The sequence below is a fragment of the Agelaius tricolor genome, unplaced genomic scaffold (assembly GCF_023055355.1).
Source record: "Agelaius tricolor isolate 1412-34295 unplaced genomic scaffold, bAgeTri1.0.p SCAF_1, whole genome shotgun sequence".
NCBI lineage: Eukaryota > Metazoa > Chordata > Aves > Passeriformes > Icteridae > Agelaius > Agelaius tricolor.
In genome coordinates, this window is record NW_027269261.1 from 57,179,718 (window position 1) to 57,206,646 (window position 26,929).

At 38.3% G+C, this 26,929-nt stretch overlaps 1 protein-coding gene across 4 annotated transcripts in view; it reads right to left on the reverse strand.

Moving 5' to 3' along the window:
* Window positions 1-26,929, reverse strand: part of PLEKHG1 (pleckstrin homology and RhoGEF domain containing G1) — a 125,763-nt gene that overhangs the window by 90,644 nt on the left and 8,190 nt on the right. For 2 of the 4 annotated variants that reach the window (XM_071435664.1, XM_071435673.1), the window contains exon 2: window positions 22,571-22,639. The gene's annotated coding sequence lies outside the window, so the exon portion shown is untranslated. Of the gene's footprint in view, window positions 1-22,554; window positions 22,640-26,929 lie in introns of all 4 variants that reach the window. The other 2 variants (XM_071435683.1, XM_071435692.1) reach the window with 1 other exon arrangement.

Below are 26,929 nucleotides of genomic sequence, written 5' to 3' on the forward strand. Positions count from 1 at the left end.
CACAGACCAAGGTATTTATTGAACAGGTTCAGACCTGCCACTGCTACAACAACTCTGTCTCAACAGCTCATTTGAATAATCCATGGCAATTTTAAAAACTACAGTCCCACTAATGGTTTTCTACAGACTCGCCAGTTTAGCAGCTCTGCATTACAAAACATGATAGCAAGGGCTTAACATACTACTACAGTTTAAAGAAAGTCGGCTTCTGTGCCTAGAAAAGTGCATCTTCAGAACAATGTCTCAAAACTCTCACACCTCCAAGATCCCTGAGTCCAGCTGTTAAACTGACACTGCCAAGTCCACCCCTAAACCATGTCCCTAAGTGCCATGTCTATGTGTCTTTTAATCTCCATGTATTTCCAACTCTTCCCTGGCCAGCCTGTTTCAATGCTTGAAAAACCCTTTCCATAAAGAATTTTCCCCCCCAAAGATTCTTGCCACTGTCTGTAATGGTTTTCAGTAATGAAACAGTCTGAAATTTGTTGCTGCTTTTTCTAAAGCTTACAGGAGATTAGTTGTACCAGAATTGTACAACCAGGTGCAAACATGACACAGTCTTCAGCACTTTTCCAATTCAGTGTCAATTGAAAACATTACATCTAAAAACTGAGGTCCAGTAACGCGGCACAGAAAAGTGTTTTATTAATTCTTTAAAAAGTACACAAATCTATATATTTTTAAAAATACCTTTCCCCCTTTCTGTCTCATTAATGCAAACCAGTTCCATGCTAGTGCTAGAAATTGCAGAATATACTAAAAAGCTTAAAAAAAAAGAAATAGAGAACTCTGCTGCTGTTTTCTGCAACACACCAAGTTTTGAATTATTCAAAAAACAGAAGTCAATGTTGAGCATTCCTTTACTTATACAATTCCTCCTTTTAATCTAGGAAGAAAATCTCTGATAAAAAGTATTAACCAGATGAGGAAACTAAATCTCCCTCTCTCTGCAGTAAGGCCAAGCTGGACTCATGTAAAATTCGGTCCAAAAGAAGCATTTGGGGTACAAGCTTGCTAGTAAATGTAAAAGGAAATAATGCTTGCTCACTTCCTATACAAATAATTTCCACTTATCCAGACAATCTTAGTAGTAGCAGTACCCTAAAGCTTTTAAGCACCTTATAAAAATATTCCAGGTAGACCCTTCTAAATACTCTTGCAATGTTATTATTGAAATAGTTCTAGTTTTCTCTGAACCTAAGGCTCAGCTATTCTAGTAGTCCAGGAGGTACCTTGTATTTTTGTATTCATCAGTCAAAACTGCTACCTATTGCTTAGAGCACTTTTTCACTGAACATCCTAGTAAGAGAATTTGAAATACATATGCATTGATAATTTATGAATAAACACAGCTATACTGTTTACATTGCTCAGTTAAGCAAAATTCTTTTAACAGCAACCAAAACCAGTCAGATGTATGACCATGCATTTTCATGGGCCATAATCAGCCAGGGCCACCCAAACAGGCATACTGGGAGGTCCTAGTTCAAGAAATTTTTTGTTCCTACCAGTAGATTGATTTGCTTTTAAAATCCTGAGCTGCTGAAAACTGCAAATCAGCTTTAGCATTATGAAAAACATAAGATCCTTTAAACAGAGCATCTAAGCCAATAGTGTGCTGTAGGTGAATTAGTAAAACATTCAAATTTATAGCACATGGGTGGCTAAAAAATACTTTAAAAAAATCACGCTCACAAAAACTATTTTACTTGTGTTTCACAGACAAATATATTCCTTGCCTCTTTAATTAGCTGTACTTTGCAAAAAAAAAAAACAAACAACCAAATAAAAGAAAACCATCAGTAAGGGTTTCCAATTATTCAAAATCATTATTAATCACAATTTTCACATTTAAAGTTTCATGGACCAATTTCCATTGGAGAGAAGACTTCTGTTCTACTTTCATTCTTTGAAAAATTTATTTCTATACTCTCAAAAAAGCATCCAGGTGCTTGAAAGAGACTATTGTTTGTCACAGGACTGTTTGCAGATGTAACTATGGAGCTCAGCTATGTATTTATGTTGAACAATGATCATCACTAACCAAAATCTAACCTGACCCTCCTCCTTTGTGTCAAACCCTTGGCCCTTAGTCTACATCTGTTCCAAATAGGTGGAAGTGATCGTATTCAAGAAAGTTGGTTGGATTTCTTCAAAAACTTGTCAAATACAGTCACTTCGCAATGACAGACACTGCACTTCTCCCCCATCTTCCATAGGCACAATCAACATTAATATAAGATTCTGCTATGGTCACTTTATTTGCAATCAGAATACATGTTCCCTTATAATACTTTAATACAATTTTAAATGCAGCCTTTTTACAGATTAAAATTAAACAGTCAGTGCTTTATACACACATGAATACATGTAAAACAACTGAACTCCTGAAAATCTACATTACATACTGTACTGTTAACAGAAAAGCTGTCTGTTGGATTGTTTTTAAAATAGTATCAAGATGAGTTCTTTCTGCTGCAATAAAAAAAAAAAAGTGCAAGGAGGGTAGAAATAAAATAGATATTAGTAGGTTTTTTGACATAAAACATTTTGTAAACAAATAAGGACAATTAGATGCCCAGAGACAGCCTGCATAGCCAGCCCCCCTTCTTGGATGAATGGTACTGGATGTTGCACTTCTTAATGCAAAACAACTCACAGAACCCCAAAACCAGCACTTAAATTCTCAGGTTTCAGGATGAACTCCAAACTCCAAGGATGGCTATGGTAAAATTCATCCTCACATCAAAACACTCAGACTCTGACATCTGAGTGTTAAGCACTGCATATTATCTTTGTTAGAGAATAAGGACATCTGTCCCTGATCTAGTTTTTGCCATTTGTTTGCCTACAAAATCCCTTCTGGAGCAGATGCCTTGCTGCTCTGAAACCCATGAGAATAGCTTTGATCCCAGGTCACAGAAACCATAAAACAAGTTCATATGCTAACACTAACACAGTTCTTTCACATGAACCAAGAAGTGACACTGAATGAAACCCTAAATAACATTGACCTAAGGGATAGCAGTTATGAGGACATAAACCAAGCCCTCATTTCTGCTCCTATTCACCACCACCCCTCAGCCTTCCTAAGTAATATGGCAGTACCTGTTTAAGATTGAAATGTTATTTCAAGTTCATAGTTATTCCTTCAAAAATTGCACAGAATTCTAATGGCTCCTTTCATTCCTTTCCAGCAGCACTCTGGATGTGAGTTACAGCTTTCCTTCTTCAACAATGTCCCACAAAAATCTTCCAGTCTTTTCTTCCCTGCACATCAACACATACCAAAATGTTCCAGCTTTGAGGGGTTTTGCTGGAGCTTGGGGTTTGGATTTTGTGGGCTTTTTTTGGTAAGATACTACAGATTTCGCTGATATTCCCAAACCATGCCATCCTTTCACTTTCTTTTCCACAGAAAGGCAGTAACTGTGACACTTAAGACAAATGCAGCAAGAGATGAGCTGGTTCAAACAAGATCCTCTGATCTATATTGGTAAGAAGGAGCAAAACCCCCCCTACACATTTGCCCATTGACAAAAGTCACAGTAACATCACTCTCCTGCCCACCTCTTCAAAATATATTAAATCTACAGCATCCTCTGCCTAGTTTCTGGAGCTAATCATGCATACTGCAGCTCCAATCCAAAACACTTAACTTTTTGCCAGCAGGCAAAGACCAAATCACAGAATCCCTTTGTCACTTTCATCCTGGTTTACTGCAATTCACAGTATTTGAATGTGAAAAACATCATGAATGTTCTAATGTAAGGAATGAGCTGTCTGGCTCCTCTGTGGTTTAACTGCTAAACGTTATGTCTTCTTCCTCCTCCCATCTCTCCAACAATTTTGAATCTATTCCCAGCTCTATTCCAAGGTTTTGGTCATGGTTTTCCAAACCCACTAAAAGATCAAGTTCAGCAGCTAATCACCATGTTTCAGTCTGCAAGGCATGACAGCGTGTTTTTTACAAAGTAACGCCGGATATGAGGTCTAGAAGGGCATGTGACACAGTATTTTCTCCATCAAACTTTGTATAGAACTTCTAGAAAAGATGAGCTATACTCAACTTTTGGTCTGTGTCCAACCACATTGCAAGGCTCCTTACTTAAAACAGCATATGCTGCTTCTATGCCAAGTGAAACAAAGAGGAAAACTCCCCACAGGGTCTTGTGGGAGGAGGAAGAGGGATCAAAACCTTGACTGACACTCCCCAAATACCCTTGTGAAGCATATGCTCAAAGCCTAAGCAGAAAGACATCCGCTTTAATTGGTGAAATGCATGCATTTCCTGCATGTATGCATTAACTCTGTGCTGATCAGAGGAGTTTCTCAGCTCAGGTAAAGCACTGTCTTTCAAACTCAAGTCATCTCAGCGCAGTTTGTAAGAAATTCCTCACTATGATTAACCATTGCTATTTCTCTTTCTGTAAAATTGAACCACTGAGGAGTATTTTTGAAAGTATTTTTAGTACTATTGTACACGCAGCTTTGCCCAAGCCGACAAGGAATCACGCTGCGCTGCCGAACGCGGACAGAAATCCACCCAAGGCGTCGCTCCGTGCGCGGCGCTGGCAGCGGCGGCAGCGCATCCTTGCCGGGACGCTCGGAGCCGCCGGGCACCGCTTCCAGCGCAGCTCCCGCAGGTGGCACTCGCCGCTGCTCCGCCCGCTGCTGCCCCACCGAGAGACAAAACTGAGCGCTTGCAGCAGAACCTGCTTCTCCCTCCCGGTCAGCGTGTCGGACGAGGGGTAAAAATCATTCTGAGTCGTCGTACCCATCATTCGAGTCTGGATTTGGGAGTGGGTAGCCTGACAGCTAAACTGCTCTACCACCTTTTCCTTATTTCAAAACTCCCTATAATCAGAATGAACAGAATTATTTTGTAAAGCACTGGGCGTTTTTCAAATTATGTACACATATTGCTTCTCTCATGTCTTTGTACAGTGCAGTTAATCTCAGCAGCTCTTCCAGCTCTTCATTAAAGTTAAAAAACCCCACATGAACAGAGGAAAAAAAAAATCCATCAAAAGATCATGTTTCACTTACATACAGAAAGTCTGTCACTTCAGACACTTTCTTTTGAATCTAAGCTTGAGAAAACAGACAGGCTTACGTAAAGTGGCTCAGCAGAGGACATGCCTGACATACACTGATGAAAACCAAGGAAAAGCAGGATAAGCAGGTCAGTCCCGAGATATTTAGGGACTTAGAGGCAAGTCCCAGCACAGACCACTGAGAGTACAGCAGCAGCAAGTCATAGCTGCCAAGAACAGCTATCGTTATCACAAAATACTGTTGTCATCTACTCAAAGAAATCTGCTACTTAACAACCATACAGTGAAGCACACAATGTATTCTAAGCAAAGCATTTTCTGAGCAAATTAAGAGCCCCACATAATGCATTACATGTAGTTACTCTGCAAAAACAAACCAACAGCATAGTTTTCTTTATTGGCTCTTAGAAAGATAGAGATAAAATCTTTTAACTGAGTTTTCCTTATATTGCTTCCTGATTTCATTTTTAGATGATAGTACTTCTACTGTTAAGTGCTAATTAGGGTCACACAAAGAAAACTGAATTTGAAACAAACCTATTTAAGAGAAACCCAAATGCCTCAACATAGACAAGAACTCACAGTTCAACATTTTCTTTATTACAAGAGCTTACTTCCAGCACCATTAATTTGTAGCTCTTCAGTAATGCATACACCAAGTGCAGAAAAAGTACAAAGAGCATGTACTATGCACATAGACCAGTTACAGCACTAAAGAGACTACAGGATTTAAGGGTACAAGTCCTCACAATGTGGTAACAGCCAAACCCATGGCCAGAACCCTAACAGTTGCCAAAAAAGAATACCTGACTTTCCCCTTAACAAATTCTCTGTCAATGTCAGAATTTACACAGTCCTTTTACCATGTCACCCTAAATACAGTCTCTGGATTGTTGGGTTTACAGCTGCACTTCTGCCTAGCTCACCACTCGCCCTCCCAGCTAAACACTCCAGGTAACTGTTCAGACTTTGTGGGGGAAAATAAAGTTTAAAGTATTTTTTTAAAATCTACATTAGTTATTTTGACTGGTCACTAGCATCCCCTCTTCTTGAATCTTTCTTAAGAGAAATACAAGTACAAATGCATTAGGTCTTGTATTTTGTCAAAGAAAGTCCAGATGAGGGCCATCGAGTTTATTAGAGGGATGGACTACCTCTCCTAGGAAAAAAGGCTGAGACAGTTGGGGTTTTCCAGCCCGGAGAAGAGAAGGCTTCAGGGTGACCTGATTGTGGCTTTCCAGAATGTGAAACAGGCCTATGGGAAAGCTGGAGAGGGACTTTTTTACAAGAGCATGTCGTGACAGGACAAGAGAGAATGGCTTCAAACTGAAAGGAAATAGGTTTAGATTAATTTATTACTGTGGGTGGTGAGGCACTGGAAGGAGTTGCCCTGAAAAGTGGTGGATGTCTCATCCCTGGAAGTGTTTAAGCCAGGTTAGGTGGGGCTCTGAGCAACCTGGTCCCATGGAAGGTGTCTCTGCCCAGAGCAGGGAGGATGGAACTAGATGAACTTGAAGATCCCTTCCAAACAAAGCTATTCTGGGATTTCATTCTAATGAGCTGCAGAGCTTAAACCTCACTACCAGGCCAAAAGTTTTGGCCTAATAAATGAAGAAAAAAAATTCCAAAACATTCCACAGCTGGATGTGAACCTGTCAAACCTCTTCAGTAGCAGAGATTGCTTTATAGTGCACATGGTTAAGAAAAGGAAACTGAAGAGGAAAGAATTTCAGCATTGTTTATCAGAGAATTACTCAAATTCCTTTCAAAGCTCTGAACTTTGCTACAATTAGAAGAGATGCTGATTGGGCTAATAAACAATCAGAGGGATACACACATGCAAAGAGTCCTTCTTTAGTCCTTTTCACATTCTGTCCCCCTTTAGTAATTTTTATATTCAAGCCTCCAGTGCTCAGCAACTACAGTTTTAAGATTTCGGGTTAAAGACAAGGACTGCTGCTGCTGTTGCACTCCACTCACAGATATTAAAAAACCAAAGAAGCAAATGAGCAATAACCCAGCTAGCATCCTAGCATGCAGCTTCTTTTATTCCCATTTCTCTTTTATACAAGAAAAAGCAAGCAAAACAAACAAACAGACAAAAAATCCTCCAGACTTGCATCTGGCTTATATAGTAAAGAGCACCTGGTACCTTCTTTTACAGGCTGTAAGCCTCCTCCAAATTGTATTTTCTATTAGAGAGGTTGTGTAGCACTTAAAAAGACACTTCTCTTTTTACATGATGCCTGTGCTGGGGGTATCACCAAACAACATCTTGGAAAACACCACTGATGGGTAAATGCATCATTTCATGGAAGAGATAAAATCAAAACAGGCTGAGAGGAAGCAAAGCTGTTGTTAGAGCCCAAGGAATCCAATTACAGCAAACAAGTCAAATAACAGTGAAAATAAACTATGATATGCAAAGCCTTAAATTACTTGAATCTAGTCCTACATGCTGAATAAATATTACAGTGATGGATAACATACCAGTGAATCCCAATACATCTGAAAAATTTGACCTAACAATGGTAGAAACAATCTTACCATGTCTGCAAGTGTTTCACCCTCTGACACTTCCTTTTTGTCTTTTTCATTTCTGCTTCAGGAAGTTTCTTGACACCCAACTAAAGTTCACTAACTTTGTCACACTCACTCGGAAGAAAGGAAACAACCTTGCCATCTGCTTAGTAAGGACATCAGGCTGAGTCTATTACGCAGGGTAGCTTCTCTTGAAATCACAGGACTATGAAGGTTTTTCTGGGGCTTGCTTCATTTTAAATTACAACTTCCTAGCCCTCTTACAGAGAAATTCCTTATAGTCAAGGTCAGTAGAAAGCTATTATCTATGGCAAGAATGAAATTTGTATGTGTTTAAACTCTGTATAGGGCCAAAGTCAAGGCACTGAGATAGGGAATGACATCTTCCTCAACTCACATAACCAGTATGCAATGTAAACCCTGACAACTTGACAGAGATAAGGTGCATCCAAAAGCAAATACTCCAAGAGTACAGAACAGCCCAATGCTTTTCAAGGATATAAATACAGAAAAGTGCTATTCAAAATCAGCTGTTTCAGGGGTATTTCTTCTCTGCACTTCAACACATTTCTGAAAGCTCCTCCCCACCCCCCAAAATAAAAACAAACCAAAAAACAGCAAACCACAAAATGCTGCTCTGCACCAAATTAAAATCACAAATTTATCCTCTCATGCGCATATTTTTTAAAAGCACTGCTGTTTTTCTTCCAATTTGGCTAACAGTAGAGAAATTAGTATGCATCAACTCCAATTAGGTTGCTACACCTCTTCTGTAAAATACTTGCAATATGTTTGGATTCACTGCAAATTTTCAAAGAAATAACTTCAGATCTCATTGTAAAAGAAAACCACAGAACTTCCAGAATAAGGTCATACTGATGAAAGACAAAAATGTCAGCACTGTCCAGAAAGTCAGTTTACTTTCTTAAATATTTTCCTAAACAATTTTAATTCCAAGTAAAGAAGAGAGAATGATATTTTCCCCGTCAAGTGCAAATTCTTTAGGAGAGTTAAAGCGGGGGGGTGGGGGGAGATACAAAGGAATGTTTGGTTTGGCATTGCTGACAAGGGGAACGTTCATGGAGGGGAAGCCTACTTAAAACCAGAATAATGGATAATTATTGCTTTATATGCAGATCCTTCATTAGTTTTGTCTCCATGACACACAGTGACACCGTTACATCTATCAGGAAAGACTCAGACACAGATGCATCATGAGGAGAACGGGCCCCTACAAAGCCCATTTGTGTGTCTCCTTCAACTGCAATTGCCTGAGTATGGCATTACTGCTGAAATGAGAGGTTTAGACGTAGACTTTATAATTATTAGACAAGTAATACTCAGTTGGCTTTTCCAGAAATTGTCATTTGAGTGGCTAGCCAGAGTACAGCCATGCATAACTACTTAGGCATGCCCTCTGAAACACGTTTGTTGCGGGCTTTTTACCCACAGCCATCAGAAAAAGTCCATCTAACTTTCTGACTGCAGTGAAGTATCATTAATGAAAATTTTGGGGTTTTGTTTTCATCACAGAGTATGAAACATTAGGAAACAACACAGCAAAGCACATAAAAGAGTCAACAGTTAAAGCTTTCTGAGCCCTGACATACTCCAGGCTCCGAACGCTGCCGAAGCTGGCAGCCCCCCAGCCCTGGCTCAGGCAGCTGACTGTAGGACCCTTTCACATTCCTCCAGCTTTTCCTTCACCCTACTTTGGGAATACATACATCTATGCGTATATATGTATACATATTTATATACACACTGTGCACACATGTTAAAAAAGAGGAAATTAATAACAGAAGCTACCAGCATTGAGTACATTCCCTTGCAATTTACCCAAATGAATGGCCTCATAACTCAGATTGGGACATTTCCTGTAAAAACACTTCACTATTTATCAAGCCACTCCAGAGTGCAACTGTTGAAGCATGGCTTGCAAACAACATGCTTTCCAGAGCCAATGCCTGCAGTCATCTATAGAACACTGCAACTAGTGGGGATGGAGAAGCCAGAGCCCTCTTGCTGTGTATTAGCTTTGAAAAGTATGTCCTCAATTTAGAGTTCTGTAACTGCAGGCAGAGTCCAACTGGCTTTTGTGGCACTGAATTGCATATGCAGAGCACAGAGAAACTACAGTTTCAAATTACATTCATGCTTCATCTCTGACAGAACACATGCATTTATATAGTCATTAAATACATTCATTAGAAAAAATAAGGAATATTAGATGAAATAGGACTAGAAATGGAAAGGAAATTATTTCAGCACTTGTACTTGATCAGCACAAGTACAGAGTCTAGGAGACTAAAACTGGTAAAAGGGAAACCACTCACAGTAACAATCTTTAACCTGCCAGAATTTCCAAAGGAATTTGAATAACCATTTTGACAGAAGCAGGTGACAAGCTGTTGAATTAACATTTCTTTTGGGTTAAACTGCTGAATTTTCTAGACATGGAAACTCCTTCTATATAAATATATAAAGCCTCTTATCTCTACTATTCTTTCCCAGAAGAGCCAAATTTCTTATTTAAGATTGAATCGCCGAATGCAAACCTTCACTGGCCCCTGACCAAAATATTACTTCCATTCAGAAAAAACACATGGGGAAACAAATAACATGACTTAAGAGTATTATAGTTGGAAAGGCAGTTTCCTTCAGATGAATGTTTTTCTCCTTTCTACATCAGTCTAAGAGATATGGTTTGATCAATCAGTTGTTTATAAGTAATTCTCCACAACTGCATGGAGTCTGAGCTGTTGTGCACCTTGATACTTCATTCACCTTCTCAGAAAATAAAATAAATAACTTGGACTTATCTTTCAAACACAGAAACAAATACCTATAGCTATAGCAATACCACTGACAACTCCAAAGAACCTATTTTTAAGAAAACAGCTTTATATTTCATTGGTCATTTGATCTAGTACTGGAAACCAACAAAAATAAGGCCAGGGTGTGAGCAGGAATCTCTAAACAGGCTCGATTAAAGTAAATATTCAAAGGGATATTACTCAAGTCAGTACCAAGAGCTTCAGCCAGTTTCCAAAGCCTTTTGAATTCTCAGAGCTAAGCCCGGTGAATTCAGATGAAAGTTCCTTTTCTTCCACTTTTAAGGGAAGAAATAACTTATGTGAACTTTCTGCAAAACACCCTTCTGAGTTTAGTAAGTGGGGAACAAACCTAAAGCACTGCCAAGACACACAACTAACCATTTATAAACCTTAATGTTTCATTCAAATATTAAGCACTGATCTACTGAAACAACACAGAAGTATTCCAATAATGCTGTTTCAAGTTATGTAATACCATCCTTAGTACATAAAAACCCCAGCTCCTCCATTCTTGCTGCCTAGCCCACATTTTGTCCTCTGAGGAACACAGGCACACAGGGTGCATACTAACAACACCAGGTTCCCACTTAACCCAGCAAGAGGCACAGCAGAGTGAGGAAACCACCTGGCCCTGCCTCACTCTGAGACTATGCCAGCCTATTCAGTGGGGCTACAGGAAAAAAAGAAAAAGTCCCTGTTGCAATTCAAACACACACTAAGAGCTATGTATATTGCCACAAAAAGCAAGGAATCACTCTATCTGATCAGCAAATGAATTTCTGTAGCCTCTAAGCCTTACTGCATTTAAGCAAGAGGAGTAGGGGGTAGCATTTGCTCCCTTTAAATTCAATGACAGTTACTTGATCTCCTCCTCATCCTGTCACAGTTCCCACAGCCTTGCAGTATTCCCAGAGATACCACCAAGCTATAAACACTTTTCCCCCAATGGTCACCACTATGTGTTCACCCACCAAGGCATATCAAAGTGCCAAGTCAGTTCCAAACTCTTCTGTTTCCTCTTTCCCAGTTCCAAACTCCTCCATTTCTCTCTACAAAGCAACCAATCCAGAAATTCACTTTGAAATAAACAAGAGCAATTCTGCAGAGTAAACTTACCCAAGCAAAGAACTAAAAATCTTCAGAGAAATGCTGACTGAGAAGATGTGCTGACATCAAATAAAACGTGACCCTTGATCTTCCCCAGAGTGAAAACACTCATGGGATTTCTGGACCAACCTGCAGATTCTCTGATGCTGAATAAATGCTGAGGTCACGTTGCAGGGTTTCATATCAGAAAAACTAAGGCTATTCTTAAATTAATGCAGTAGACGTGCCCAAAAAGTGCTCCTGGGTGCAAAAGCAAGCTGGGACAGAATAAGACTTCTGTGGTAATGAATAATCCTAGTCTCCAAAACAGGGTACATAAAAGCCATCTCTCAAGTGATGGCTGAACTGCACTAGGGACTGAGTCATGCCTAGAAACTGTCTGTGGAGAAGGCTGTCATTTCCCAACATCACACCAGCACACATGGCCATCACAGACCCTCTTCTCTCAGGACTGGGAACACTCCTAGGCCCATCTGAATTTTACACTGGTATAACCTTACAGCATTCCTCTCTCAGGCCACCTATGCTCATAAAAACTTACTGACACATAGTTTAGAACAATTTTTTCTTAATTGTGTATTATTACATACTTCAAAGATTTAAAGAACTCTGACTGGAGACAGAGACAGAAAAACGCTGGCATAAAAAGCAGAACAGGGAGAGAAGAAAGAAAAAAAAGACAACCATACTTTCTGCAGATGAGAAAGTATAATTACATGCAACTGAACTCCTCTTCCCCTATGCATATGCCACTGGGTCAGGGTTTGCTTCCACCTTTCAGTCCTGACCTTTAAAACAGACCAGATACAAACCTTTCATAAAGAAGCATAATTTTCTGTCTCTGTACTTCCAGAAATCTCTCTCTGCAACTTTCAGCTCCAGTGTATCCAACAAATGGTGGATGCCTCTTTCCACTGTGTCAGAGCAAGAGATTTTTGCACAAGCAGAGTTCAGGGGCAGTTGCCCAGCTCTCCTGTAGCAAGCCAAGTCCTCTTTTGGTTGTTCCATACCCAAGTTTAAGTCTGGGCATCCCTGTGCTATTTCCAGCCAAATGCCAGCATGAAATGTAAAGCAGATCCTTAAGGGGAGAGAATTTTTTGTGCTTTGGGGGCTACAGATTTTCTTTTTAAATCCAGCTATAATATCGTTTAAGCAAAAACTATTAAAGTTTGGGAAGAAGTTGCAATGAATCACAGTTATAAAACAAAGGCCAAATTTTTAAAAAAACTGTTCAGTCATTTTAGCATCTACCCCAACTGGTGGAAAACAGGAACCCAGGGTACTTAATAAAAGCAAATATAGTGAACATTAAGGCAACTACCAAACTTCAAAATTACCTGTTATTTTTGACAGCTTTGAGTTTTTACCCCTAAATTTAAGAAAAGTCTGATCTATTTTAAAACATGTAAACTATGTGGTACTTCTTTCAAATTGTTCTTACTATCAAACAGGCAAAAAAACCCCCAAAACAAAACTACAAAACAAAGGAACGAGGTTTGAATCATGTAAACTCTGATGGGTTGAATTAGCATAACCTTTATAGTATGTCTAGATTTATTTTGTCTTTTTCCAAAGTTAACTGTTAGCAAAATTTACACAGAAACTCAACTATTTTATTAATTAATTTGCTACTAAAGTTACTAGCTAAAACAGATTACCTATAACTACCAGCCTCAAATCTCTGAAGCTGAAGATTCAGCATATTTCTCTAAGGAAATAAGAGAACGGCTCAATTTTTCAGAGAAGTAACTACAAAAAGATATTTTTCTTTCACAAATTCAAGCATGTATTAACATGGAAATAGATAATAAAGTCCATTTCAACCACACACATGTTTTGCTTTTTTGTTTTGCAGTTTTGCTCTTTTTCTACCCTGCAAAAACTCCATCAAAGATCTACTTTAACGGATGCATCAGAGTGCACACTTAGCAAGATCATAAGAAGATACCAAATGAAAAAAAGACTATCAGTCTTTTAGCAGCAATAAAGGAAAAGAAATCTCTTAGGAAGAACACTTGAATGCTTTACAAATGCAGAGCCTGAAGAAGATGGCCCACAGCTCTCCCAGTGCCTGATTACTGGGTAGTGTTTTACATTCCACTTTTTCTCTGGGATACTGGAGCCTCCCCCAAGAAGGCTGCACTCCATCTATTCCCAAGTGGGAGCCTGCTACTGTAGACTGCAGGGAAAACCCTATACCCAAACTAACACTTCATACAAAGTATGAAATATACTTTGAAAATATTCCACCCAATCATATCAGAACACCATGGATGCTGTTATCTTCAAGATATCTACCATGAGCAGCATTTTTGGAAGTAGAGGTTTGCAATCCTAGATTAACATATAAGAATCATCAAGGAAAACTTATTTGTTTACTTCTAGTGATAAAGATCAATGGCAGGAAGCATGATACTATAGAGATATTAAGGTATTTGTATGATGCCTACTTATAAATAGATGTGTGTTTACATTATGCTTTCCACATATACAGAAAGAAGCATGCATTTTTGTACCAGTACTGCCAGTTCATTTTAAGGAAAACCCCCCAGCTACTAATCTCATTTCCAGCAAGCATGCAGCAGTTTATGTCACTCACCTTGAAGACTAATATCCAAGAAAGCAGGGAACGAAATTACTTGTGCAGGGGAATGTCATGCCTCCCTCATTTATACAGTTATTTACACTACAGAATTTACTCAAGTATCTTTAGGTCTCATAAAGGTGTGGGTAAGACAAAATATGATTTGACAATCTCAAGAAATGTACACCACTCTTGGTGCTGAAAGGCTGTTAAAGAGCTTCATGAGAATTAGAGTTTCAGGCAGATAAACTACATCTTGGGAAGCCATTTAGGTACATGGAATGAATAGCAACAGGGATGAAGAGCTGGGGACTCAGTTTATCACATATGCACTGTTGCACCACAGGAGATGAAGCACAACAGCACGTGTGTGGGGCTCCTCCAGTCCCCAGAGTAAGAAGCATTTGGGTTTTTTGCCTCTCATCTCTCCTGGCTGGTGGGGGAATCAAATCAAGCTGTTCTCAAGAATGGAGAATAATAGTAAGCTTCAACCCTTGGAAGACAGTCCTCTCACTCATGCAAAAATTACCTAAATTTTACAGTTTCACCCATCTTTTGTTTCCTTGTTCTATGCTTAGTAACAATACAGAAATTAAGATTTGCCCAAGCATGTTACCACAGGCGTCACTCTGTCTCTTAAAGCCTGCTGGACATCAACAACCCAGCAGATGGTCATTACTCCAAATTCCCCACCCTCCATCATCATTAATTCAGGAGCAAACTCATTTCAATGGGCTAGCCCCAATTCATAAAGAACTCATTGTCCTGACCAAATTAATAGCTTTACATCTTGCATTACCAGATGTGCTTCAGAGACACAGTAACATTTTATATTATAATGTGCTGTTTAACTGCACTTCAATGTCATTTCTCATAAATACTGCTGTACAAGGCAAACGTACAACTACGAACCTATTCCCAAAATAAACACAAAAACTGTATTTTTGGTTTAGATCCTAGACAGATTTGGCACAAGCATTGCTCAATTATCCTGCAACCCACTTGATCAAAAGCTGTCTACTCTGATACACAGTCTTTTGAAAGGCTTTATTTCACCCTGAAGATTAATAAACCATCAACCCTGGCATATCCAGTAAAGAGACAGGCACTTACAGTGCCTATTACATAAGCAACACAGTTTAGACCAATCATAATAACAACAACAAAAGGGACAAATAAAATTTATAAGAATTTGGAGTAAGTCTTAACTTCACTGACAAGTGACTGACCAGCAGATTTTGATACATGTCAAATGGGGAATGAAAAAGAACGGAGGAAATAATTTGTCATGACTTGAGTCATGCCACGTCTGCCATTTGTCAGCAAGTTTGCATTAAAACAATGGAAGACTCTTTTCCATAGGAACAATTTCCAAATATGAACGTCAGTAGACTAGAATCAACTAGGAAGCCATCTTTCCCACTTAATGAAAAAATAAAAAGTAGAATTTTGAAAATAGCCGTGTTCCTTGTGAAAAAGAGTTAGAGAACATTGAAGGACTCTAATTCAAAAAGAAAGTATAATTAAAAATAGAGACAGAGCTTTCCAGAGAGATAGTATTTGCTTGAGTTACATTGTTATTTTTCTATGGAACTGAAACAGGTTTTCTTACAATCCTGTATCTGAAAAACTTCTCTTCCTGATAGTTTTGTCAAAAACTGCTTGCGTGAAATGTTCTGTTTTCAATAAATTGTTGTTTTCCAACAAAATATTTTTGGCTGAAAAATTCCTAACTGGCTTGACTTGTAAAATAATTTCTCAAGTGTAACATTTCATTAAGTCCAATGCCTTTCCTTAGTTAAAAGGCTGCATTGTGTATTTTAAAGATATCCACTCACTCTCATACCAGCACAAAACAAGTAACATTTGTGTTTAAACCTGTGATGCATAGGGGGCATTTTTCCTAAGAAGTGTATTTCTACATAGAAGAAATAAATATAACAACTACAATATTACAGTCCGTTCTATTCTACGTTGAAAACAGGATTAGAATCTACATCTCCAATAAACCTTAACCTCTGTTTGATCACAGCCAAAACATATAGCTATTTTTACTAAGTAACTTTACACATTTAAATGATGTGGAAAGCAAATATCATCCAGGTGGATTTACCCTGGAAGTGCAGTTTACAGCCATAGCTGAACGAAAGGAGTGAGGGCTGAAATGTCTGTGGTTTGACAAACATAATTCTGGGAGGGAACAAGGGAGAAAAAGAAATATTTTCTTATTAAAAGGAAAACAAAGAAAAAGTTATGTCTCTTATCAAATTCCATACTGGTATCATTTTTAATACAATAGAAAGTCATTAATCAAGAACATGAGATCATTTGATGTATTGCACTTCTGTAACTGAAGCTAAATATGCAAAGGTTGGGGCTTTTTCATTTATTAAATTTTTTTCAAATTCCTACATAACATAACTAATAAAAATATTTACTTTTACAAAGGGTCAAGTGGACAGAACATAATTCTCCCAGAAGGAAACCAGATGTTCAGTTTCTTCAAAGCGATGCCCGTACTGATAAAAGCAGTAGCTAATCTTTCTTTTAGAGGTTGAAGGTCTTGTTGAAGTTTCTTTTACTGAAGAGCTATGTATCAAGCTTTAATGAATAGCTGCCTCAATGGAAGAAGTATTTTTAATTTTTAATAGGATTTTGGCTTGTGTGTATAGTCATCAATGCATATGTACTCAAAGAGCTGTCTTTGAAAATTTTGTAAAACAATCTATAGTCACGCTCTACATCATGTTTTGCATCTTAAATTCATGATAAAAGAAGTCACATCTGTTCTCAAAGACAAGATTCGATAATAAAACCATCCTGGCAAACTTGTATATAGTAATTTGAATACATTAAGTGACACAAATATTCAAGTGTTTCTCACAAGTAATTCAAGTGGTGCAGAATAATCTATCAATGTAGAGCTCAGAATTGTAAAAAGCTCACATTAACAATATATTATATTTCTTAATAATGCACTCTTTATAAAGCTCAATATATTAAGAGATCCATAAAACGGGATTTACAAAAACTAGAATAAATACATTTTAAATTATTCTGTAGGTTTTTTCCTGTATTACTTGGCTTTTGCCATGACTAATATTTAGCTACACCATAATGCTTGCCAAGAGATGCAAGATAATTCTGAAATCCTATGGGGGTAGGCTAAATGGTTAAAAGGCTTCAGAGGCATGAACAGGGTCTTGTGTATCTCACTCAGAAAGTAAAAGGATTACTTAGTTGCTTAAATTACTCTTAGATAAGTCTTTGGGGGAAAAAAAACCCCAGTTTTACCACAGGTAGAAGGAAATCCCACCCAATTTAAATTTTAATTTAAATTTGGGTTTATGTCACCTGCTTTTTCATCTTCTGAATTCTGTTCTGATCAAGGAATGACTAAAGGTTAACCTGGGACATTAACTGCAGCATGATTCACTTCTGTTATCACAAATTTTGTGTTCAGCCATGTTCATGTGCACCTACAGAATGCTCTCTCACTTTTCCCATTTCTAGTGGCCAGGTGCATCTGTTATTTGAAAAACCTTTGAATGGCTGTAAGCTTCCAGCATCGTATGAATAGAAAGTTGTATATCTCAACATACCCTTTGTTGAAGGATCCTCTCCTAAGAGGACAGGGACAAAGCAGTTCTCGGGATTGCAAGTGACAAGAAAGGGCTGAAAAAAACCCCTATTTTATCCAATACCCATCAGAAACCCCCAAGGAAGAGGGCAGCACTACCCAGTTCACTGACTTTAGCTAAGCAGCTGCATCCAAGCCCAACACAAACTGCCTTAGTTCAAGTACCAATGTGTTTAGTCTGTGCAAAAGCCGAGTACTGGAACCTTACAAGAAATAGTGCAATTAAACAGGATGAAAGAAAAGGAAGGAACAAAGAACAACTAAATAAGTGGTAAGAATTGAGACTCACAGAGCTCTTTCAATTAATGGTTTTTCAAGCACTTTGCATGGCAAGAGAGAACAAAATGGTCAAGAAACACACTCAGGGTTTGCATAGAGTGCATACCACTTTCACATCTTTATAACACAAGAGTTAAAAAGAAGTTGTGGAAAAATTATGGCTGGTATGATGGAAGGGACAAGCTGTGGTACACTCTGCTACCATAACCTACTTCACCCAGCTGATTTACTGGCCTTCCTCAATCATTTCTCCAGACATTTGTCTTCCCCAGCATCAAGTCTCATTCTTCTCTCAGGGCCAGACACTTACCAATAGCTCACCATTCATCTGTCCCCAGAACCTCTTTCCCTGTCATCTGTAAAGACAAGTAAGGAGCTTCATAAATGCCCAACCTCCTCTCTGGGAGAGCAGGAGCACACTACAGAGCTCCCCTGTTTGTTTCTCAGCACTTCTGAGAGCTATGCTGCAACAGATCAAGCAGTAGATGCACAGGCAAGAGCTGGACAATGGTATCACAGACTTAGAAATGGCATCTTAGAAAATGTAGTGAAAGATGTGTGAATGTTTCAGCTTTTGGGTCCTTGGTATGAATGCTGTCTTATTTCTCCCCTTCCCCAAAGGAAGCAATTTCCAGCTTGATTTTGGAGTATTAAATCTACAAGGCAGTCAACTATGAAGACAGGACTCACATGCAACCAATACACAGCACATCCATAAAGATTTTGTAAGATTGTGTGTGTGTGCGTATGCATGTGTAAAAAACACTTGTTTGAAAAGTCAGTTATTTTCTTCCAGTATGCAATGTGTTTTTCTGCTCTGGCTATACCTGTGATAAAGGAACAACACTGTCCCTGTAACCTCTCTATTAACTAGTCTTGAACAGGATAAAAAAACAACCAACCAGCAAAAAAACAGCCAACAGAAAAAAAAAAAAGAAAAAAAAAGGGAAAAAAACGTAGTCTTCAAGACAGTTTCACTGCTGTACAGGATGCTCACCAGAAAACAACAGATGTGCTATAATCACTACTGCCCATTCATTTCCTTTTTGCCAGAAAGCAGCAGTCATCAATTAAGAAGCTCTATCTACAGGACACAAAAGGAAGTGTAGACTTCTCCTTGGTCACTTGACCACAACAATAGGGGATGGAAGCGGGAAAGGACTCACTGCTCCAAGCAAGTGTGGCAGGGGAAAGCAGAGAGGCGTGAGTAAGCTGGGTTCTTTGGATTTAAAAAAAAAAAAAAAAGAATTTTTGTTCAAGACTTTAGTATACAAATGTTTAAAAATTAAATCACTTTGCCTACAAGTTATACAAAATCCTAATTATTTTATTTCTGAATTTTTTCAGACAATTAATTTAATCCTTTTCACAGCAGAAAATCCCAAACATGGGAACTGACAAGAGAATTAAGCAGCCTCTATCTGGAAATGCCATTTTATCAATTAACAAAGGCTTTTCTGAAACAGTTATCACAGTTTTTATAAAAACATTAGTCTAAATGTATTAGGTACATAGAATGTCAATACATCACTGGCATAAATTATTTGGATTAGTATTTTTTAAGAAGTCTAGCAAGATCTGTGAATCCTTCCATTAAAGATTACGTTTGCTGGTCAGCTTCATCACTCTGAAATAGAATGACAGCTTTCATAAAACTGCCAACAACAGAAAACCCTAGAGATGGGCTTTATATTATGTCTGTTCCACAACTGTAGTCAGCCACAAAGGGTTTGCAGGAAACTTATTAAAAATGTGAGCCTTAATTAAGGTATTAGGCCCTAATCTAGCATGCTAAATTAAACTCCAAATATTCCCATGGACACTAATGCAACTGCTCTAACAGCTTGGTAGGCACTTCCCACAATAGGAAAGCTTTTACAGGCCTTCACATTGCAACTGAACCCTTATTTTCACTCTGTACCTCTGCTTCATTGCATACCAAAAATAGACCCAACTTACAGAAAAGCTCATACGTGGGCATAGGATCATTCCTCTCCACCCCCACACAGATTTGCAAGCACTCACACCACTAAAGGCATGACCTAAACAAAGCATTCAGTGATGCACAAATGCTCAAGGAATTTTTTAATGTATTGACTTTTAGGATAAACACACTGCATATTAAAAGTCACATGGAATTGTCAGAATAAAGTATATTGAACTAATGTTTCCTTCCCTGCAACAACATGTTATGATTTAATAGATGCTGAAGCCCTTTTTAATCCTTCTAAAGATATTCTAACCACCAACTTATTGAAACAATTAAAAACAAACAATACTGTTATGTAAGTCAAATGGATAATAATGAAATAGAAACAAATTTCATAAAACATTTCCCCCCACCACCCCCAAAAGTTTTGCAGACTGAAAATATTCTTAGATGTTCCAGATTTAAGCCTGACATACAAAGAAAATTTGGAAAAATTACTGGCCGTTATTTGGTAAGATTCAATATCCATCCCTCAAAGCTGTACCTGCCTAAACAATTAAGCTCCTACTTTTTACGGAACACCAGTCCTCATATTTTCTGTTTCTTCTTAATTTTTTCCCACAAAATTAATGCCTTACAATATGCACTTCATCTAGTCCTTGAATGCCTTATCCCCTTAGCTGATACATTCCCACACACTCCAGCTTTGTTGACACAACAATTTTTTGAAGCACTTCACAGTGAATGCTTGTCTGCCAGGGATCCCAAAGAATCTTAGGAAATCCTCTGCATCTTAGGCCACAGGCACAATCCATGTTATCTCTTCTTTCAGAAAAGAGGTTATTTGAGTCTGCTGGTCTGGTTAGCTTTTCTGTTCATCATGAAAACACAATAAAACCACTGCAACTCAAAACCAAGGCCAAGCAGCACACTTGAAATGAAATGGAGATCAGGAAAGGGGGAGAGTTTGTGCAAATAATTCACTCTAAGGTCACTAGGCAAATACTTTGCATGCATTTGGATATGCACAAACTTCAAGCTAAATAAATAAAATTATTTCCTGTGTGGAAGATGGGAATGTACAGCCCCTCCGCGCTTGTGGATAAAAAAATATGCTAGCAATTAACTATCACCAAACAAGACAGAGAACTAGTGTACTGAATTTAGGTCATGTCAATTATTTTTCTCTAATGCATGTTAAAACATGTAACCTTATTCAAATCTTGCTATTTTTGGAAAAGGCTGAAGAGCTGAAGAGGAATTTCTGGTCTTTCCTCTTGCAGTCTCCACAAAAGGTTTTTCTACTTACAGAGACTGTTCTCCCTTGGATCCAAAGGAAAGTAAGATCTTACTAATGTTTGTCAGATGTAAGCTTTAATCTAGTGTTCCAGAGTCCTGCAAGTGTCTCTCTATTACAGTTATGCAATCTCAAAGCATTGGAGTCAAAATAAAGTTGCCATTCTTCTAAAATTTCATAAACATTTGAACATAATTGCATCATAAATACATACTACAAAATTATATTACAAGCCCCACTATCAGTAAGGTAAAGGAATAAATATTACTAATTAGTGGTCTAATATAGCATATTAGTATTCCCTCTGCAGGTCACAGAAGCCAGAGAGTCAATTAACATAATGAACCTTTTTTAATAAACTTATCTATGCTACACTGGTTTCAACAGTAGCACTGCAAAGATTGAAGTAGATTACCTATAAGGCATCAAGTTTTTCCAAATAGCAGTGTTTGAGTTGTCAGCTACTGAATGTCTGCTTTTATCAGAGAGAAGAAAAGACTCCTTTAGGTTGGCACTAGGAATCTTTCTTGTTGGAGAGGAGGAGAAAGGGATCTTGCCTAAAGCTCTCTTATTTAATATTTTCTGTAGATTCTCCTTCCAGCCCTATTGAGAAGTTTTCTGGAATGTCGATTTGTTTCAGATAATCAAATGAGTGAAATCAGTTATTGCAATCAGGTTACATTTCCACGGCATGTAAACCTGCTTTTCCTACATTCCCAAGTTTCTTAGATGCTCCAAGACTGCCAGGCAGTGAGATTATATAAACAGAATTAAATCACTAAAAAATAAGCTAAAATGACACAGACTAACATAGGAAATCTCACGAGAACCAAGTTGTCCTGGATCTCCCCCTCCCCACAGGGACACCATTGCTACTCCATGAAAGTGACACTTTCACTTCCAAAGGGAGAGGAATCAAGCAGCAGAACAAGATTTCAGCTACAGATCTTTAGCAAAACTGCAGTTTCAGAAACAAAGGCTAAAACTGAACAGTTAACCTCCCCTAACTGCTAAGGTGCCCCCAAAATTGAATTTAATTAGCATAAAACCCCAGTAGCGTGCACATGAGGAACACCCTCTCTCTTGGCTAACCCACATGCCAGGCCTGTTCAGCACAGTGACCTACTGTGGGTTTGGATACAAATCAGCAGCCTCATGGTTAACCTGAGGCACATTCACCGTACACCAATGGTAATCCTCTCAGTCAGAGGCACACCAAAAATCATCTCACATTTAAAACAAAGTCAAAGAAAAAGAATTAAATAATAGTAAAAAAATTTACCTGGTAGAGTACTCACCAAATATGTCGCTATTAGGTTGGGCAAAATGGAGTCACTTTTCCTCTCCTCTGTTGAGTCTCTGGCATTCTGCAGAAAGGAGAGTGGAAATTATGGAATTAGGATAAAAGGGAGCTCAGCTGCACAGCTCAGCAGGGGTCTAGGCCCACCTTGGTTTATTCCCCCTAAGTCACGCTCGCCGTACATACACCTCCCATTCTGTCCTAAAGAGCAGCTGAATAAAACATAGCACGGGCTGAATCCAGTTCAGACAAGCTAAGGAGTCAGATTTTGAATAGGAATTAGACACTAATGTGATTCTGAAAATCCCATTAAGAGCCTTTACCACCTCTGCCTACCTACATATCTTTAAAAATCTGGATCAGGACAGCTTGCCTGTGGTCATTCTATATGCCTGTGCTGAAGCAAGGAAGTACTGGTGGGTTCCCAAGCTCTAAACCCCAAGGGCTTCTGGCCACACTCCTTCTGGAAATTGTTAGAGCTGATTTTCAACTTAATTATCTTTAATGCCTGGAAACCTCTATCCAAATGAGCCCTCACCTCCCTGGTAAGCAACATCAGTGGCCTATAAAGCACATCAGAGACATGGGTCACTGTGATCTGTCTGGTTCCTCCATCAAATCTAGGTATTTTCACAAGGTCAACAAAGCATGATAAATATCTGAACAAAAACAGTGTTTCTCCTACCAAACCCAGCTATTTAGGTAGAATTGCGGTGCAGCTTTTTCTTAACAAAATTTATTAGCCTGCTTTGAAGCCTAAAAATGGAGGATTTTTGATTTAACAAGGGAAAGAGCTCATTCCCTCTGCTAAACTTGTAACCCCTCCCAGCCTCAGCAGAATATCAACTGGAACTGAACAAGGATACCTTTTTTATTATTTTCATTTCTCTAAGACATTGCTTTATGTTTCCCTTTTCTACAGTATCCAACATTAATTCACCTCTCCTTCTGTGCTATTTTCGTGCCATGGACTGAGCCAAAGGTGACAGTGAAGAATCCACAGAAACTGAACATCAAATGTTCCTGTTCTTAACTTTCAAGAAACTATTTAATATCTTTCTTCTTTTTTTATACCATCATAAGGCCTGTTTATATACTTGAAATGGAAACAGTGCACATTCAGCTGCAATTGATTTCCTGTATGGCAAAATACCTCAGGCATTCAGCTGGCTGGGAACACTATGGAGGCCTCTCACCACCATCAGTTTTTTGAGACTGGGAAGCTCTGCCCAACGCTTGTTCTTATGCCAGAATAAATGAGAGACCCTGCTAAGTGTCCAAGTTAATTTGGTCTAGCTGACCCAAATCATAAACAGGCAAAATTTTTTATTTCAAAAACACATTTCAAAAATACTGGTCTATTTTTAACTTCAACAGTAATGCCATCAATTCAATCTTGCTAATGGGGCATAATGTTCATCTACAGATGAACACATTTTTAAATACAGAAAACAAATCCATCTGAAATTTTCTTTTAATAAAATATCAATATATTTGCCTTCTCCATGCTATCTTTATAGCAATAAATTAGCAGACAATTTCACAGACTAAAACAGTATATTTTTTCTTTTGATATCACTGAGTGACAACTACAGCAATAATTTTATTTCCTTCACTTAGTTTTTCCTTTTAACAACTGAAAACACAGAGCAGTCTCCACTAACATTTCGAGGAATCTGAAGAAGACTACATGAGTAGTCTCACCAAATTTCTGTGATCAGACTGTAACAGCTGTAACATTCAAATACCCAACCACCTGACTGTACTTCGGATTGTAAATTAAGCAAAACAGAAATGCAAAGTGCCCTATAATTACCATCCTACTTTCCACTTGTCATGTAAGTTTCCCTAGCCTCAAATCCTCCAAAGTCAAAGGACTCAACTTCAACTGCTTGAGAACCCAGTTTCTTTAAGAACCCTAGAAAAAAAACCAGACCACAATACCATTTAATTATACACAATTTGTGTGTGTGTATATATATATATATATAAAATATATATAAAATATACATTACATATAAATAAATGAAAATCAGGAATCTAGATAACCCCAAAAAAGCCTAAACTTTTTACTGGGGCTCTCTTGTTTGACTGTAGTTTCATCAACAAAAGTTTCTTAATTCTAGGGTAAAATTATTTGCCAAAAGCTGAGATATTCTCTAACTCCCAGCAGATACAATGGCCTTTCAAAACCTCTCAACTGATGATCTGAGACAGTGACATCCAATTTGACTAAAGTACAAGATCTTGGATGCTACAGAATGTTCTATCAGCCTTCTTTAACTTTTCCAAGAAGGTTTTCTAATGATTTTACTATCCTCACACTATAAAACAGGTTAATCTGTAAGGAAAAGGAATTTTTTATGCTGTGAAATTTTTATATCAATTCAGTGGTTTATTTCTTAACCATCAGTATAAGAAAATTGAAGACTTTTGTACTAGAAAAACTACCATGAAGAAAAGATGTTGCATGCTTCCTTCAAGAAAGTGATTAACAAATATACCATCATTTGTCCTGTAATTTCCATTTCATTTTTAAAAAGTTTGCATGATTTAAAATAGTCTTAGTTAGTCTAGAAATATATTATTAACAGTTATTAACAAAAAGCTTTACTTCTTAATCACTTTTAGAAAATACATAGGGTTAAAGCATCAAGCAAATAGCAGCTTAAGAAGTGAAAGCACCAAAGAAACCTGCATTCAGATATTTAAACTGACTTGAACCATAATGCCTGGCTCTCCTGTGAAAAACACTTTGGAACTTGGGGTTCACACTGTAATGTTAAATTAAAAGCCCATAAGATTGAAAACTATCTTTCAAAATGCTGTAAAATTAAGGTGCTCCTTTCAGGTATACTCTAGTATACCTGGGAGGCAAGCAAAATAATTTTCAGTAAGAGGATGGGTGCTTTACTTTATCCCTTAGGAGTCACTGAGATTATCTTTACCTCAGTTTCCCTAAGAAGTGTAAATGACACATAACCCTTGTGTCCTACTGACTCTCTCAGTGTGGTGAAAGCTAACATTATCACTTTAGTCCAGTTAACGGGCTCCCTCAAATCATGAGGTCTGAGCTTTGAAATCTCTGCTTTTAAAGAATTTCCTTATCCTGCTTCAGCCAGGCTAAAAGACTACAATAAGCCAGAGCCACTCAACTACATGTAATTGTGTTCCACAAACTTACAGGTGGGAATTTGCTTCCATTTCAAGTAGGATATCAAGACATTCATTCCATTCATTGACATTCCTGCTCTCACCTAGTCCCCAGCCACACCCCACATCCATTCAACTCCATCCCTACAACTTGGATTTTATTGTGCATTGGACTTAATAAAATTGTGTCAACACATACTGTAGCATTTTAAAACAAACGCTCTTGCTGAACAATTCCACATACTGACCCTCTAAAAAAAGCTCAGAATAAAATTCTTTGTAGATGTTCACATGTGCTAGACAGCAAACCATTGTGCAAGTTTAATCACCAGAGAGGAGAACTAAAATAAAAATTTATTTGACATGACTTGTACTGAGCTATGTGCCAGTTCCTAAAGCCCAGCTTTTCTGGCTGAGGAATGCAGTTTGCTGTTATAGGAAGGCCACACGCTGTAGCACCTTCTCACTGCACGACAGAACCGATTAACAGACAGAAAATGCGCCACATCCCAAGCAAACGGATTTATTCCACATGCAATCAGCTGAGAGCTTTCCCAGACACATTAAGCTAATTTCATGGACTAAGTTCATGCAGCGCTCCTGGAGTTCCCTTCACTCTACCCATTCACAACAGTGAACAGCACAAAGGTGAGTTGCATGACAAGGTCAACAGCTGAGTGATTCTTTGCCAGAACTTCTCCAGACCATCCCTGCTATGACCTCAAACTGTCCCCTGGAAAGAAGTCAGCACTAGACAAGTAACTGTGATCCAGATACCAGAACTAATCACCCCCTGATATGACTCAATATTTATAATTAATAAATAAAAGGAACCAACCCAGTACATTTTCCTGAAATCATCAGAGGATGGGCATCACTGATCCTCTATTAATTATTGAAAGAACTCTTTGTGCAACACTGACATTGATTTAAAGAGCAAAAGGGAAAAAAACCCATAACATTTAGTGGCAGACTCCTTATCAGTACAAGACAGCAGCAATGAAGAAGCATCCAGATGGCCCTAGCATCCAGACCCTGTGGAAGCTCCAGGAGCTCCATGATGCACACAGCCAGGGTGGGCAGGTGCATCTGTCAGGTATGTGTGTCAGCACTGTTCCCTTGAGATGAAAGAGACTCACAAGCAACAGATCTTCAGTAACAAAGGCTGATGACCAGCTTTTCTTCTGAAGAGAGTAAATGAGAT